A 6000-nucleotide genomic window follows, 5' to 3' on the forward strand; every position below is an offset into this window, starting at 1 on the left:
CTCAGGCTACTCCCCCTATGAATACAGATTCATATCCTCATATTACAATGTCCTTGTGAAGAGTAAGCTTTCCTTTGTGCTCCTGCCTCACACAATAGACTTCCTCAAACATTTCATTGGCAAGAAAACTATCACTTGCCCTTGTTTAAACTGAATATAGTGAGGGAAATGAAATTGCTCTGATCAGCTTAGAGTAGAGATTAGCAATTTTCTTCTATAACAGTCTACGTATGAAATATTTCAGGCTTAGTGGGGCATACAATCTCTGTTGCAACTATTCGTTGTAACCGCAAAGCAACTATAGTAAATAATGAGTTGGTGCAGCTGTGTCCAACAAATTTGCTGATATCTGGTTTAGATTAATATAAATGTACTATCTAGAACTGCGAACTGACCAAGAGTTCCTTGAAGTATTGGGTCATTTTAATGCTGAACCTTTTTTTCCCCTTTTTAAAGAAAAGAAGTTGTTTGATATTTGTTGTAAGGCAACGTGGTCACTATAAGTATAATCCTCAGCCTCTCTAATTTGAGTTCTTATGGTACATCCAATCATGACTACTCTTTTAAAATTAAATGCCACCTTGCAAGAGAGAACTTGAGGTAAGAGGATAGCATAGAAGTCAGACTGCCAACATCCAAAACCTTGTTTTGAAACTGACCAGTTTGATAACCTTAACCAGTTACTTATCCCTCTGTGCCTCACTTTCTCAGCAGTAAAATAGAGATTATAATAATAATAATACATAACATATTTAGTATTTCCTAGGGTTGTTGTGTAGATTATATAGTTATATGAAATGACCATTCATTTACTCAGGACATTCTAGATACTGTATTTTTGAGTTTGTAACCTATTTCCACATGTGGAAGAACTTGAGGTAAAACTTTTAGGCAACCTTGCTTTCCCCAATAGTATTCTTTCTTAGACTACCACTCTTTAGCATTCCCTTCAGGACCAAGGAATTAATTCATATAATTACACGTATGAATGCATAATAGACACAAGAACGAACTACAGAACAAGAAGTGATAAGACTGCCAGTTTTAGTTAATGATACTCATGGTCACAGCTAGAGAAAAATGGACCATAGTACAATAGACTCAGACTATGGATTTGGCTTGTATCGGCCTCTACAATCAATTCAGATAACCCTAGGATGGAAAGAACAGTAGAGATCCATATTGATGATGACACCTGGCAGAGGCAAACCATAAAACCCATGTTTCTACTGCTCTGGATAGTTTTATTGCTTCTTTGTAAATGCAGTTTGACAGATTCTTATGTCTTGTCCCATCAGTGCTACTTGCCCATGCTTACTAGTTTCACACTACTGGTTACTTATGGACAGAGAAGACCTTCAACTGGCAAATTTATCTTTTATTTCTTTTTTTTCCCTTTAGGACTCACATCATCATTGCCATTCTGCAGAGTGCTAATTTAACAATTGCTCATTTCTCTTTGCAGGATGCCATTAAAAACTGTGTGGATAACATTACTGAATAAACTCCCATATCCTTCTCTTCATATTTCATATTTATTTTCATTGTAATGAAAGTCAGGCTCAACATTTCTTGTTGTTGAAGCTCAGAATTTTAAAGGTGGAAGGGACCATCCCTTTCATATGGAGACCAATCAACTCAAAACAGAACATGACCCAACGGAAGTCATATACCCATTTAAGCCAGACCTGTTCAATGCTCTTTATGCTATAGAACTTTTTATTATGAAAAATTTCAAACCATACACAAACTGAAGACAATAGTATTATGAAAAGCTTGCTTACATATTACCCAGGTTCCACAATTTTCAATTCTTATGTTATCTTGTTTCTTCTAAACATAGGCTGATCACATTTCCTACTTTTAAGTCAATTCACAACTGTTAATTACCATTTTCTTTGAAGAAAATACAGAGTCTCCCAAAACCCCCTTGTTATAAACACCTTGCATTAATGTGGTGAATTTGTTATGACAGATAAAAAATATTATAATTGTACTGCTAACTGTAATCCATGGTTTATATTAGGGTTCATTAAGTTGTTTAGTCCTATGTTTTTTCTAAAATTTTTATTCTAGTAACATTTATATAACCTAAAATATCCCCTTTTAACCACATTCAAATATGTAATTCAGTGGTGGTGTTCTCTACATTCACAATGTTGTGCTACCATCCCTACCATCCATTGCCAAAACTTTCCCTCACCCCAAATAGGAACTCTGTACAATTTAAGCATTAATTCCCAATTACTTATCCTGACCCTGGCCCAGGTACATATATTCTAGTTTCTGAGTCTATGAATTTGCTTATTTTAGTTGTTTCATATCAATGAGATCATAAAATATTTGTCATTTTATGGCTGGCATAATTTACTCAATGTGATGTCTTCAAGGTTCAACAGCCATATTTTCACATATATCAGAACTTCATTCCTTTTCATGGCTGAATAATATTCCATTGTGTGTATATACCACATTTTGTTTATCCATTCATCTGTTGATGGACACTTGGGTTGCTATCGTCTTTTTGCAATTATGAATAATGCTGTTAGGAACATTGGTGTGTTAATATCTGTTCAAGTCCCTGCTTTCAATCCATAGTTTTACATTATTTTGTTATCTGGCTTCTTCTAAACATAGGCTAATCACATTTTCTACTTTTAAATCAATTAACAACTGTTACTTATCTTAACTCTCTATTTCTCTCTTAAAAACGTTAAAGTTTGGGCAATAAATGAAGTGGTCATCATGTTTATATTCCTCACTAATCCTCCCTTCCCCCCTACCCAAAGTGGATTGATTATTTTGAAGGGAATGCTAGACTTCATGTAATTCCATCCTTAAATATTTTTGCATGAATATTTTTCTTAATAAGAATTCGTAGTTGCCTTATGTCCCTGCTCCCCAATACCATATTAAAATTTCTAATAAATAATAACATAACATGTGAAAGTATAGAATGTTAGATCCATGCTAGATAATCCTCTTCTCCTCTTTTTCCTCTTCCTCCTTTATTTTTTGAGCTGTTTTTATGTTCCAGAGGGACCCTTTTGACTAAATTGACTGATCAGTGTCAACCAGTGTGACTCATTACTTGACTTCAGGGACTGCTTGCTTAAGGGTTTGGCTAAATCCACTGGTAGCTTTGACACCTGCAGGTATACTTCGATTGCAAAATATATGATATTTGGAATGTAATTTAGGGCTATGGTAAAACATAATAAATTAGGTCTAGTAGAAATTCCTTCTGTATGACTTATTAACTGTAAAATTAAATACATAGAATAGAATAGAAGCCTTCAGTTTCTAACAAATTTCAGGAAATTCTAGAAATTGTCAATTTTTTTCTACCACTTTATAAAATATTTACTGAGGAAACCTGTATGGATATCAACAATTGTTTCAACCTGTGAGATTTTTTTATGTCTATCAGTTTGAAGCTTTCATACAATTGTGTTGTTTTGGAGTCAGGGGAGGGATTCATTTATGCATGGCATGGTATTTTGTGTAAAATGGTGATTTAAGTATAACAATTGCTACCTTTTTCTCTCTACATTTTAAGAGGGGTAGGAGAGTTCTGGAATTGAAATACAAGGACCAGCATGGTTAACTCTCAGTTCAGCATTATTTTAACTAATGTAGACTGTGTCATTCTTCCTGTACTATGGAATTTACTTCCCAAGATTCCAGATTGAGCCATTACAAAGACTACAACCATTTGGGAATATTCCGTTCATTACAACAGAACAGAGTTCAAGTAAATTTCCAGCTAAGGCATTTTGAGCAAATTGTGTGTCAGGTTTTGTGTGTGCTAACAAAAGTCCCCCAATTTTTTGACAAGTTCTGAAGCTTTCAGTTCCTTTGAAGAGGACCAAATGAAGACAACCAGTCCTGGGTGTTTATGCATGTGTGTGTGTGTGTGCATGCATACACACATGTGCATGGGTGTGATGTACTTCTATATTGCTATGTGTAGAAACTTTGTCTTTAGATTTGTCTATATAGTAGGATATAATAAAAAATATGTAATTCTTTTTTATGAATGTATTTAGTCAAGAAAGCAGTTGTTTAGTCTGAAGTTTGTTTTTTTATACTGAAACCCCCAGATTCCTATTCATTTTCTTTTGTCACTAAAACATAACCTATCCAATTCAAGCATGAGCATCATCAGTCTTTGAAATGAAAATATTATAATGCGTATCCACTCTTGCTTGATCCCCTTGATCCATATCATGAATAGATTCTTCCTTCCTTCCTTCCTTCTTTCCTTCCTTCCTTCCTTCCTTCCTTCCTTCCCTTTTTTTCTTTCTTTCTTTCCTTCTTTCTTTCTTTCTTTCTTTCTTTCTTTCTTTCTTTCTTTCTTTCTTTCTTTCTTCCTTCCTTCCTTCCTTCCTTCCTTCCTTCCTTCCTTCCTTCCTTTCTTCCTTTCTTTTTCTTTCTTTCTTCTTGGTTTCTCTTGATGTCTCTACTTTTGGGGTGTAACAATTGTAAAACTCTGTTAGAAGTTACAACACAATTCACTTCTCTTGTCTCTGTGTTTATGATGTGATGGGTATCTGTGAGCAGGTGAGGAATTGGAAATATGTTCTATCTGACTCTGAATGTAGCATGGTCTGACTGCAGCACAGACTATGAGGCAGCTCTCTTTGCTGTGATCCAAGGAACATTCTATTGCTCTTGTACTGACACCAGGAATAGTTCTGTCTTTTTAACCTTCTCCAAAGATAAGATTATTCAGGTTCTGGGCCGTGATGATAACTCTAGCATGTTATCAGTTGTCAAGGCACGCTCTACAACTTTAATACATCCTGACAATCACTATACTGAATGACTCTCTGCCTTAACCTCTAAGAAATTCCCACCCTGACACTTTTATACAGAAATTTGAAAGTACACATGCTACTAATAAAAGTGTTTAAGCCCAAAGCTTTTAGCTTAATTGTACATGCAGTCAAGGTAGAAGAGTCAGAATACTTGCATTTTCCTACTGCAATAACTTGAACTTTCTTATAGTTAAGCCCCAAACCTTTTTAGGCTGGCATGAATAAATAAGAAGATACGGGAATTGAACTTGTGTCTTGAAAATGGAACTCTAAATGCTTAGAAAGGAGCCTTCTTCAAGAGTGGACAGAAATCTGCTCATCTTCAGCAAACCTATAGAACAAGGCAAAGGTCTACTAGCTATAAAAAGATACAGATAAGAACAGCTGGAAAAAGCTTATATAGCACTTTTTTCTCATTTACGTCTACTTCATGGTTCTGATTTCCCTCTAAGAAACCATTTCAGAAAGCAAATGAAGAAATGTACCTGGGAATTCATAATATGCTTAAAGAACTACAGAATGGAGGTATTTTGAAAGACAGGAAAAATCTTTGCAGATGTCACTTTGTTTTCCAATGGTCACCCTGTCTGAATTAATACTCTATTCATAGACCTAATGCAAATGTTTGAGGGGATTTTTAATGTCTGAACATTTATTTTGGCAATGACAGAGTATCTTTTAGACTGGAAATACCTTTCCAGTTTCAGAGGATCAGACGAACTTTTATATGCAAAATGGCTTTCTGTAGAAACAAGCATTTCATTAGACAGCTGCCTGGAAATGTTAAGAGATGCTAATTGCTTGGCAAACTTAGATGAGCAGGGAGCACAGAAGGACGCTCTTGTTACCCCAATTCATGGAAAGCAGAAAGTGACACCAAAAACTGAATCTAAGAGATGTGCTTTCTGGCTGTGACACTACTTTCTTATTTCTTTAAAAGAGTTTTATATTTTTTTCTAGTAAACATAAGACACAAAAGGACAAATATTGTATCATCTCACTTATGTGGAATAATTAGAATATGACTAGAATATGCAAATTCATAAAGTGAAAAATTAGAATACAGATTACCAGAGGCAGGGTTGGGGGTGGAGAATGGAGAGTTAGTGCTTAATTTGTAGAGTTTCTGTTTGGAGTGATGGAAAAGTTTTCACAGTGGATGGTGGTGATAGTAGCACAA

The sequence above is a fragment of the Choloepus didactylus genome, chromosome 1, assembly GCF_015220235.1.
Source record: "Choloepus didactylus isolate mChoDid1 chromosome 1, mChoDid1.pri, whole genome shotgun sequence".
NCBI classification, from domain to species: Eukaryota; Metazoa; Chordata; class Mammalia; order Pilosa; family Megalonychidae; genus Choloepus; species Choloepus didactylus.